The sequence below is a fragment of the Gracilinanus agilis genome, chromosome 4 (assembly GCF_016433145.1).
Source record: "Gracilinanus agilis isolate LMUSP501 chromosome 4, AgileGrace, whole genome shotgun sequence".
NCBI classification, from domain to species: domain Eukaryota; kingdom Metazoa; phylum Chordata; class Mammalia; order Didelphimorphia; family Didelphidae; genus Gracilinanus; species Gracilinanus agilis.
In genome coordinates, this window is record NC_058133.1 from 327,921,789 (window position 1) to 327,934,426 (window position 12,638).

The 12,638-nt window shown below is 36.3% G+C and overlaps 1 pseudogene; it reads left to right on the forward strand.

The window, feature by feature from the left end:
• Positions 1-2,937: 2,937 nt before the first annotated feature.
• Positions 2,938-4,181, forward strand: LOC123246510 (annotated as a pseudogene).
• Positions 4,182-12,638: the final 8,457 nt, after the last annotated feature.

Consider the following 12,638-nt stretch of genomic DNA (forward strand, 5'->3'; position numbering starts at 1 on the left):
TTTATGCTTTTAGATCCTCCCTTAGACCTATTTCTACTCATGGTATGAAGGCAGGGATGTACTGGAGCCCTCTCACAACAAATCAGTCATTTGATTTATAATTTTATCGATTATCTAGATTTAAGAAAGTGATAGAGAAAATGTTCTTAATGCAGACTAAAATTAAAAGTGTGCTGCAGGTACATTGGGTTTTGCTTTTGCTTTTTCAGAGAGCTAATTGTTAAACATATACCAACATACCCTTTCATATAACAACCTTAGTTTCTTATCCCTTCCCTCACCTCAACCTTGGTCTCTGTTCCCACGGTCCTTGGCTCTGCTAGATGAGCATTCTTTTCTCAAATTGCACCTCTATATTACTTCTCAATCATCTTCACACCATGGTTACTTTTTCAAATACACCTTCGTGTGTCATCTTCCCCCATTAGATTGTAAGCTTCTTGAAAGGAAGTTAGAATCTTGCTAGCTTGTATCTGTATGACCAGCATTTAGCACAGTGGCTGGCATATAGTGGTATTTTAATAAATGCTTTATTGCTTTCTCCCTAAATATCTATCTCTCAAATGCTTTATTCTAGTGCAGTATGAATTTGGCAAGACTTACCTACCAAGCTGGAAAAGTTTTAAGCATAGTTCTTGTCATGGATTGTGCATCCATTTTCTGAGGTCCAGCTTATATCATTTTGAAGAAATGCTTCATCAGAATGTTAGCCATTAGGTGATAACATTTTGGGCCATAGCAAATTCTATTATTAAGGCATAGATGTCCTAGATCTATTACTGGAACAAACCACAAAGGCATCTTGTCTAACTCTCTCAATTTACAGATGAGAATAACAAAGCCCAGAGAGATTAAATAGTGTATCTAAGATCACACAGGCAGTAAATAAAAGATAAGAGATTTAAATCTAGGTCATTAACTCCAAAGCTAATATACTTTCCACAGCAGCTAGGTAGTTCAGGAGATAGATTGCTGAGTCTGGAGTCAGGACAATTTGAATTCACATCTATCCTCTGATATTTACTATATGTGAGATACTGGGCAAGTCACTTAGTCCCTGTAAAATGGAGATAATAATATCACCCCACTTCCCATGGTTACTATGAAGAACAAAGGAGATAAAGTTTAGAAAACATCTAGTATAGTGCCTGGCTTATAATAGGCATTTAATAAATGTTCGTTTCCTTCCTTTCTTCAACTAAAAAGATTGCCATCTGTGTCAACAGAGGTAGCATCCAGTATTACAAAATCATGGATATGTCAAAGCATACATGAAACTACCATCATGCTAGAGTGTGGAGGGTTTTATCACAGCCTTCTAAAAGCAAGACATTTGTTGTGAAGCATGATTTCCATACCTTCTTGATTTTTTCTTTTCTATTCACATTAAAAGTAAGACGCAAATTAAATTCAAATGTCTACAGAAATGAAACACTTGCCCTGCAAATTTACACACCCCGAATCAGGAAAAGAAAAAGTTATGATCCTCTTGGTGATAGTAATTTACCAGACTTCTAAATATATACGCCTGATGTATTAAATAGCAACTTAACCTTGCTCAGAGGACTTTGACTTTGGCAAGTCCCAACATATGTTTATCCTTCAAACTGAAAATTGCATTTCCATGGGGTTTAATATTAATATGCCCTGAGCCTCATTCTCTTATTGCTTAAACTACTTGCTGGAAGTAAGTTAGCCACTTAGAAAACCAAAATCAGTTCTTTCAGGCCTCTAAGATACAAGTAGGAAAGACAGTCCTAAAAAAAGGTTATTTACAAGTTACTGTTGAAACAACAAAATTCAATCCACCTCAATAAATATTTATTATTTGCCTACTATTTGTAAAAATCTGTGCTAGTTGTCAAGTGATACAAAGAGGGAAAAGGAAATAAGCATTTTTTTAAAAAACTCTGACCTTCTGTCTTAGAATTGATACTGAGTACCATTCCCAAGGCAAAAGAATGGGAATGCCTTGGCAGTTGAGGTTAAGTGAATTGTCCAGCATCACATAGCTATGACATATCTGAGATTAGATTTGAACCCCAGACCTCTCTCTCTCTAAGTCTAGAACTCTATTCACTGAGCCTCCTAGCTACTCCTTAAGCATTTATTAACCACCTATTATTTGCCAGGCATTGTGCTAAGTACTTTACAAATATTATCATGTACAATCCTTACTACAATCCTGTGAGATAAGTGCTCTTATTACTGGAAGTTTTACAAAACCTAAATTTTTTTTTCTAAAAACATAACATTACTTTCATATTATGTATATATGCACATTTTACATTCTGAGGAAACTGAGTCAAGGAGCATTTAAGCGAATTGCATGGGATTACAGAGCTATCTAGGCTTTGAATTCAGCTGTTCCTGACTCAGTTCCAGCCTTCAAGCTTACTATTTACTTGAAAGGGGCAGGGAATAAGATATGGACATGAATAAATAAGATAAAAGGAAGAATGTGTTAGTAGCATAAATAAAGTTATAGATATCCAAGTAAAGTTTAAACTGGAGTGAGGAGAGACCACTTTAAGATGAAGGAAGGTCAGGATCCTGGAACACTGCATGGAGAAAGCAGCACTTGAATTGTACCTTAAAGGGAGAGAAAGATTTCAGATAGCATATTGGAAAGGACGCTAGTACTAGTTTAAGACTAACTATCGAGGTTAAAATGTTGGGTAAGGAGAACATCGCTGTGGTTGCGCTTTGGCGCCATATTAGGACGAAGGGAAAGAAGGAGAAGCGCTTAAAGTGAGGAGCGCGGGCGCGGGAGTGGGGCTGGAGCCTAGGCTGAGGGGACCCCCTATGCCCAGGCTGCCTATGGCGGCGGCAGCGGCGGCGACTGGAGGTGGGGGGTGGGGAGGGGTGAGTGACTGGGCGGTACCGGCACAAGGGACAATGCCCTTTCCAGTTACAACCTAGGGATGACAACAAACACAACCTCCACAGAAGCATTATGGCATTACCTCTCCCATTCGTTTAGTGGCTCCCAAGGAAACAGAGTACATACTCGCACAGAAACTAATTGAAACTCTAAAGCCCTTTGGAGTTTTTGAAGAGGAATGGCAGAGCAGGATTTTAATTTGGGGAAAACTAAATAGCCTGGTAAAAGAATGGATACGGGAAATCAGTGAAAGCAAGAATCTTCCACAGTGTGTCACTGAAAATGTTGGAGGAAAAATTTTTACATTTGCATCCTACAGATTAGGAGTTCATACAATCATCTCATTCTATGAAAAATTGAAGCTCCAGGAAGAAGTAAAAGATTTAAAGGGCTGTGGAAGAGGCATTTGTACCAGTAATCAAGCTATGTTTTTGATGGTATAGAGATTGATATTTTGTTTGCAAGATTAGCACAGCAGACTGTTCCTGAAGATTTGGACCTTCGTAATGGCAGTCTACTAAAAATTTAGATATTAGATGCATAAGAAGTCTTAATGGTTGCAGAATAACCAATGAAATTTTACATCTAGTACCAAACATCCACAACTTCAGCTTAACTAAGGGCCAAACATCACAATGTCTATTCAACTATATTAGGTTTCCTTGGTGGTGTTTCCTGGGCTATGCTAGTAGCAAGAGTTTATCAGCTTTGTCCAAACGCAATAGCATCAACTCTTGTACATAAATTTTCTAAATGGGAATGCCCAAATCCAATGCTATTGAAACAACCTGAATGCAATCTAAATTTGCCTGCATGGGACTCAAGGGTAAACCCCAGTTTTAGGTACCATCTTATGCCCATAATTACACCAGCATACTCACAACAGAATTCTATGTACAATGCGTCCATTTCTACACCGATGTTCATGGTTGAGGAGTTTAAACAAGGTCTTGCTATCACAGATGAAATTGTGCTGAGTAAGGCAGAGTGGTCCAAACTTTTCGAAGCCCCCAACTTTTTTCGAAAGTGCAAGCATTATATTGTACTTCTAGCAAGTGCACCAACAGAAAAGCAGAGACTAGGATGGATGGGCTTGGTAGAATCAAAAATCCGAATCCTAGTTGGAAGTTTGGAGAAGAATAAATTTATTACATTGGCTCATGTGAATCCTCAGTCATTCCCAGCACCCAAAGAAAATCCTGACAAGGAAGAATTTCGTACAATGTGGGTGACTGGATTAGTGTTTAAAAATGTTGCCTATCATGCTTACTGGGTAACAACGTGGCTCAGTGAATAAAGCACCAAGCCTGGATTCAGGACAACTTCTCTTCATGAGTTCAAATCTGTCTTCAGACACTTATTAGTTGTGTAACCTTGGGCAGGTCACTTAAACATATTTGCTTCCATTTCATCATCTGTAAAATGACCTGGAGAAGGAAATGACAAATCACTTCAGTGTCTTTGCCAAGTGTTATAAGGAAGAGAGGATTTGAGCATGTGCTTATAACACAAGAAAATCCCAAATGGACACAACTTAAATAACTGAGCAAACAAAAATGATGCTTACTACTGCTGTGGTCTTGGGCAAGTCATGTAACCTCCATGGGCTTTTATTAAATGAGGCAATTAGGCAAGATGGCCTCTGATTGTCCTTCCCGCCCTAGAACTGTGACCAAGATATGATGAGTTCATGGAAATTAAAAAGGATCAGAAGAGCTCAGGGAACAGTTAGCTTGGCTTTCCAAGTGTGATAAGAAAAGCAGGGATCCGTAGTAACACCAAGGTTCAAATAAACACTGGATCTCTACTACCAAATTATTTTTCTGAGGAATGAAGCCAATCCTTATGGGTCAGTCATTCCTAAGATAAATCATTTCCTCAGCTGATGTGCCTCCCAAAACCAATACTTCCCTAGGTCAGCCCAGCCAAACATTCCTTCCAAACTGTTCTTACCAGATGCTAGCTCTGTCATGCAGAAGAGGGTGGAAACAAAGGACACATGTAACATTTCTTTGTAATCTCAATGCTTCACCTAATGCAGTATTCAATCACACCCATCACGATTGATCTTTGTAGACTAGAAACAGATGTGTGGTGTCACTGAATACTAGCAATTTAATGATTAAAAACAAGGGACCTACACAGGGCAGGGAAGGCCTGAGCTTAAAAGTCACCAATGGAAATATTGAATTTCCTTTGGTATTCCCAGCAAAGGTAGGCAAAGTTGAATCAAAATCAGAACTCTCTTTCTCCTTACACTAGTACTATATCATCAGATTGGAAGGATACCCTTAGTTTTCCACTCAGCTCTAGCCACTGATTCTCAAGGTTTTTTTGTTTTGTTTTATTTTGAACAAAGTATAACTGGCAGGATTAACAAAGATTTTAAATAGATGATAAAAATTTTAAGCAAAACACTAAGTAAGAGGGGCTGACAAGGATTCTCCCCTCCCTTCCCCAAAAAAGAAAGAGACAGCAAGGTTTATTAGGCAGCCAGAAAATTACAGAATGTTTTAATCAACAAGAACCTTCATTTTCAAATATCCAATTACCTCAGAATAAAGCTACCACAAGCTGTGGAGATTGTAAACTAGAGCCACACCAAATGCTTGGGTCTAGTGGGATGGCAGCAGGTGATCCAGATGTGTACATCTGCTGGGATTCACTCTCAAGCATTTACTGAGCTGGAGTCTATCACAGAGGACAGCCTGTACAACAGGGAAACAGAAGAACAAGGTATATATGACATCTGAAGGCTCTTCTTGAGTTATGGTGATATTCCTTGAAATCCCCAGACATTGTTAAGTATCTTCAAAGGGAACCCCAACTCCAGAATTGAGTATTTTGGAGAACTGCCCATGTACCACAAAATCCCTGTGTCTATGTGTGTATGTCTGTGTGTGTTTTTGTCTTTTTTTTCAACCCATGTGCTTACTCCCTCCATGACGTCAATGCCATGTTTGTTCAGCTTACTAAAAACATGTTCTTTCTTGGTCACATTCTTTTAGTTTCAACAGTCCAAGAAGTTTCAGCTGGGACTGACTGCTTCTGTTTTAGATGCCACCTTTATGGAAGGGACAAGGAAGAGGGTTCTGTCTATGTTGAACCATATGCTGACCAGATAAAACTTATTTGTTCAAGAATGTCTTTATGTTTTGTCTTTCTGACATTTAACTAGTATCCTGTTATTGTTGTTGTTGAGTTGTTTCAGTCAAGTCCTATTCTTCATGACCCTGTTTGGAGTTTTCTTGGCAAAGATACTGGAGTGGTTTGCCATTTCCTTCTCTAGCTCATTTTGTAGATGAGGAACTGAGGCAAACAGGGTTATATGTAGTAATAACTATTGGGTTAAGTTAGGAAAGAATAGCCAGATCCAGTCCGTGTATTAGCTACTGAAGATTACTATCAATAATAGCCAATAAAAATTAATTTGAGGATTGAAAATGAACTTCTCTTTGGGAACCAAGATTTCAGAATACAGACCAAGATTCAGTTGAACTCTCCCAACATTTTCCACCAAACAACTTTAACATCTCAAATCAAATTTTGAAGCAGTAGAACCAACAAAAGATTAGAGAGATTTTTTTCTAGTCTAAGACAACTGAGAAGGTTTACAGGAGAGACAGTAGTACCAGGGTTGGAACAGAACCAAAATGCAGCAGGAACACTAGCAGTAAGCCTTTGAAACAGCTGTCAGAGTTGCAGTTAGAGGAGCTTTCAGCCAAGAAAGGGTAAAGTTTTTGGACCTCTGATCAGAAAAAGATTAGAGGGCACCCTTTGCTAGCACTGAGTATAGCTGATATGACTGGCTATTCTACTGTCCATATGCAATTCTGGGTCTCAACTCCAGGACAGAAAGGAACATTTGCTATTACAGCTGCAGGAGAGCAGGGTCTTAGTCACAGTTTCAGGGCCAAGAGGAGTACTCGTACATGTGACTACAGGGGTGCATGAGCCTTTCCTGGATAAATCATAATCTCAGACATGGAAAAAGCAAAAATAGGCTTAATCAAAAGAGATAATCAGGGAAATTGCACTTTTCTAAACGGTACCATAGACAATAAAATAATATCAAAAAAATTTTTAGCAAATTTTTCTGATAATAGCCTTATTTCTCAAACATATAGGATGCTAAGTCAGATTTGTAAAAGTAAGAACCGTTCCCAAATTGATAAATGGTCAAAAGAAATAAACAGGCAGTTTTCAGAAAAAAAAATCAAAGCTATTTTTAGTTATATGAAAAAATGCTTTAAATCACTGTTTACAGAAAGGCAAATTAAAACAGCTCTGAGGTACCACATCATGCCTATCAGAAATGACAAATGTTGAAAGGGATATGGGAAAAGAGGTACATTAATGAACTATTGGTGTAACTTTAAACTGGTCCAACCATTCTGGAAAACAAATTGGAACTATACTCAAAAGACTGTAAAACTGTGGAAACTCTTTGAGTCAGCAATCCCGCTATTAGGTCTCTACCCCGAAGAGATCAAAGGAATAGGAAAAGGACCCATATGTACAAAAATATCTATAATAGCCTTTTTTTTAGTGGCAAATAATTGGAAATTGGGTGGATGTTCATCAATTAGGGAGTGGCTGAACAAGGTGTGACATGTGATTATAATGGAATACTATTGTGCAATAAGGAATGATGAACAAAAGGCTTTCAGAAAAACCTGGAAAGATTTTCACGAACTGATACAAAATGAAGTGACCAGGAGATTATTGTACATATTAACAACAATGTTGTAATGTTAAGCAAATATGAAAGATTTGGCTACTTTGATCAATAGAGTGATCCAAAAAAATACAAAGGACTCATGATGAAAAAAAGCTCTCTACCTCCACAGAGAGAAATGATAAACTCTGAATGCAACTTAAGTATAATTTTCTTACTTTATTTATTTTTGCTTTTTTTTTTACAATATGACTAATATGTAAATATGTTCTGCATGATTTCACATGTATAATTGACATATTATTTTTCTTCACAATGGTTGGAGAAGGGGTAGGAAGGAGAGAGAGAATTTGGAAGATTTAGCTTCAGCTAAAGTAAGCAAAGAAAAAAACAAGGCTAGCAATCAATGATTTCACAAAAAGCAAAAGCAAAAATAGATCTAGTTAAAAGAGATATACAAAGAAATCACATTATGGTAAAGGATATAGACAATGAAGTAACATCAATACTAAACATATATGCACTAATGGGAGGACATCAAATTTTTAAAGGAAATGTTCAATGAGTTACAGAAGGAAACAGACAATTAAAATATAGTAGTAGGAGAACTTAATTTTCCCCACAAAGAACTGGTTAAATCTAACTATAAAATAAAGAGGTTAAGGAGGTAAACAGAATTTAGAATAGTTAGCTATAAAAGACCCCTTCATAAATATGAATGGGAATAGAAAATGGCATAACATTTTTTCCAGTCATACATAGCACCTTCACAAAAATTGACAGTGTATTAGGCATTAAAAATCTCACAACCAAATGTGGAAAAGCAAAAATAGTAAATGCATCTGTTTCAGATCATAATACAATAAAATTTACATTCAGTAAAGGGTCATGGAAACATAGATTAAAAATTAATTGGAAACTAAATAATCTAATTCTAAAGAAGGAATGGGTCAAAGAACAAACCATATGACCAATAATTTCATTAAAGAGAATAACAAAAATTAGATAATATGGCAAAATTTATGAGATGCAGTCAAAGTAGTACTTAGTGGAAAATTTATATTTCTAAATGCTTACATTAATAAAATAGTGACAGAGGAGATCAATGAATTAGGCATGCAACTGTAAAAAGGAATTCTTTAATTTCTTTAATTCAACAGGGAACCTGTAGGTCCTCTTACCATAGAGATGTGTAGGGATTAACCAGCCCACAGTGACAGGAAGTAGGAACCCTGGGGCCCTGTGCTGAGCAAGTGTCAGTTGCAGGCTGCCAGTTGCTGACAGTTAGGAGAGTCAATTGCTGACAGCTGGGGATTGGTCACTAGTAGTGTGGGCTGGCATTTAGTTGCTGGAATATAAAGGTGGGCCTGAGCTTACTGAAAGGGCTTTTGGCTTTAGCCTTTAAAGAGCTTTTTGCCTCTGGGATCTCTAGAGAGCAGGAGGGCTCTCTCATAGGCAAGGATCTGCTGTCAGTCAGCTGTTCACAGTTTGGGCTGCTATAGAAAACTGATTGAAGGAGTAAGTGAGTGGTAGCTGTCTATTATTTTAGGGAGTTAGGTAGTTAGTGAATCATTTATAGATAGTGTAGGTTAGATAGGCCTGGTGTTTACCAGGCAAGAAGAAGCTAACCTCAGAAGACAGTTAGAGGTAGTTATTAGGAATTTTAGGTAGTATTGGGAATTTTAGATATATTTATAGGGTATAAGATTAGTAATCTCTTTTCTTTTTATCTTTCCCTCCTTTACTATAATCTTTTACTATCTCTATTTTAATTAAATTAATTTTTAATTGTTAAAAGCTGCTAGACGGTTTCTTTTCTCAGGCATAAGGTGATAATATTAATTTACAACTCTACTATATTCTCATTAAAACCGAAATTATTAAAAGCTGCTCTCTTATTTTGTCAAAACCTCTATTTTAACCCTCACACAATCAAAAAACAAACTAGAAAAACAACAAAATTAATAATCCTCAATTAAACATCAATTTGGAGATCCTGAAAATCAAAGGAGAGATTATTATAATTGAAAGTAAGAAAAACATTGAACAAATAAATAAAACTAGGATCTGGTTTTATGAAAAATATAGTAAAAATAAAATAGATATACCATTGGTTAATTTGATTAAGAAAAGGAAGAAAACCAAATTACCAGAATCAAAAGCAGAATTAGTGCCAATGAAGATAAAATTAAAGCAAATATTGGGAGTATTTTGCCCAATTATATGCAAATAAATCTAATCATCTAAGTAAAATGGATGAATATTTATAAAAATATACAAATTATTCAGATTAGCAAAAGCAGTTCTGGGAAAACTACAGCCCAAGGGTAAGATGCAAGGGGGGGAGAGGCTGAAGTGTTCTATCTGGCCCCAGGACATTATTTCTAATCTGAGGAATACAATGAGTAGGATACAGTACAATGAAACTTCGAAAGAGTTGCCTTAGAAACAGACTGACAGATGAGCATTTCCTTTCCTTTGGCCCCCTCTTTAAAAAGTTTGCCCATCACTGAGCAAAAGCATTTTACAGATATATCTCATTTAATACTCATAACAGCTCAATAAGAGAGATACTATTTTTTTCTCATTTTATAGAAAAAGAGACTGAGGCTCAAGGAAATTAAGTGACTTGCCAAAAGTTTTTTGGTGTGATTCAAACCATAGTCATCTTGAGTCTAAGTCCAATACACTATTCTTTATACCATTTTTCCTCTACCTTGATATTCTAAGGAAATAAAAACATACTCACACACAATACAGGCTAAACATAATGTAGTAGAAAGGAGTTCAAAAGTAGTAGCAGTTTTCTGACTGCTAATTCCAATTTATCACTAGCAGGATTTTAAGAAGTAAAATTCCAGAATCTTTTTTATGTATTTGAACACAATTTTTGGTATTCGGTGTCCAGGAGGTTTATTTCTCCCCCTTTTCCCAGGGTATGCTGTGGGGTCTAACAGAAGATCTGCTCTCTTTGGGAGTCTTCACTCTTGTTCTTTGACCAAGAATTGGTGCCAAGCCACCAAGAGAAAGAGGACAGGGTCCATGTGCCAAAACTGCAATTACAGCTAAATGAAAAAGGAAGAAATAAAGAAAGGGAAAAAAAGAAGAAAGGAAGAAAAGGAGGGCCGAAGACTTTATTCAGTTCAGCTGTTGAGTCTTAATGCAAAGAAATCACTTTCCACAGACCTGTAATGGACACCAATTTTTAATCTCCTTCACTATTAGCTTTGGAAGCGCTTATCATGGAGTATATTGGCAACTGGCCAAAATTGAGGAAACTTGGCTTAATAGATTGAACCAGAATTTTTAGTGTTTCCCCTTTTATGCCATGTAAAACACACAACTAAATTTCTTTGTGAATGGCTGATAACATTTTTCTGAGCTCAATTTGTGTTGGGGGTACAAAAGAAACATTCTTCGAATATGACATCACCCTACCACTTGGGCCAAAAGAAAAACACTTTGTAGACCATTTTTTAAAATGATAAAATATATTGTTTCAAGATTACATGCTACAACGTGCTACATCACTATGTTGGGTCATAGAACCTGAAATCAAATACTTCATGGCCAGAGGGGAATGGCATGGCTAATATTCATGTCTCCATGAAAAAAATCAATTTAATGTCATTTATCCACGTATTCTGGATTACCAAAAGAGACTGAGAGCAGCTTCAGACTCTAATTAGAAGATTCTGTTGCTCAAATGTATACATGACACCAGCACCCCAGATGTATGATTCTATTGAAATAAATATTATCTTCACTAACATAAAAAGTAATCTGAGTCAACATAGAATCAAATTAAATGAAATGAATGGAAAGGATTGGCTATCTTTTATTGGATGTGTGTTTCATCTACTATACTAAATGCATATATGCACACACATTATACATGTACTTAGACATATACAAATATATGCAGCTTTAAAAAACATGATTATTCTCTTACAGGGAATTGTAATTCATAATAATAATATCACAGATCAAATGTTTTCAAGGGGATGGCAACAGGGAAAATGATAGGAATGTTGCTAAAGTCTTTTTTTTTGTTTGTTTTACAGGGTAAAAATGATAAATATTGAGCTAAAAGGTATTTCATAGACACTCTAGACCAAAAGACCTATATATATGTTAATGACCACTTACTTCTGTCTCAGTTTGTTCATCTATTAAATAATCAGAGAGTTCATTTGTTTGGGGTATTGTTAAGCTTGAAGAGTAGTAAAATTGAATATCTTATTAAATATTTTTATTATTTTTTGGTGAAAACAAGAGGAAGAAAATATAGCCTCAGCTAATATTAGGAACTTGCTTACTGGGCTATTCTTTGTGACATAATAATTGTCAATTGTACCAGTTAGTAGCTGTTTGTAATAAGTACGGGATCTAACCACAATGATGAGCTTTAATGAATCATATTCAAAGAGACAAATTTTTGTTTCAAATAGAGAAGAACCTATCTGATTTCCAAAACTAGGAATAAAGCCATTTCCACTGAACCTCAAATCTGGCAGTATCTGGAATGCAGGAGTTAGCAGTTTGAAGACTTAACTGATCCAGTCTCTATTTCTCAAGAGAAAGAGTCAAATAAGTCTCGACCCAATGTGGGGTTTTTAATTGTCAGATCTGAGTTCCAACTCAGATGGCCTCTTTGGGCCTGAGTTAGTTTGTAAAAGGTGGAAAGTCGGACTACAAACTTTCTAAGGTAACTTTTAGGCCTAAATGTACATAAGTATGACCCTATGTGTCAAGAAAAAATTAGAAATACTCATTGAATTTTAAGAACACAGATCTTCTCAAGAACCATGCTTGTTTGTTGTTGCTATTGTTGTTGGTTGATTAATCTTTTTCTCTTTTCTCTTGGGCAAAGGAGAAAAAGGCTTTTCACTGAATAATAAATAGCAATGCAGAAGGCAATGCCTTCTTCCCCTTTCACTTTTTTCTCCTAAAGGACAGAATCTGAAGTTTTATCTGGTCTTTACTTACTCTTTGTTGAACCATTGGTAGAAATGCTTTTGACAAACAGAAAGGAAACTGGGAACCTGTCTTTGTGTCTGCCTATTCCTGTCTCTG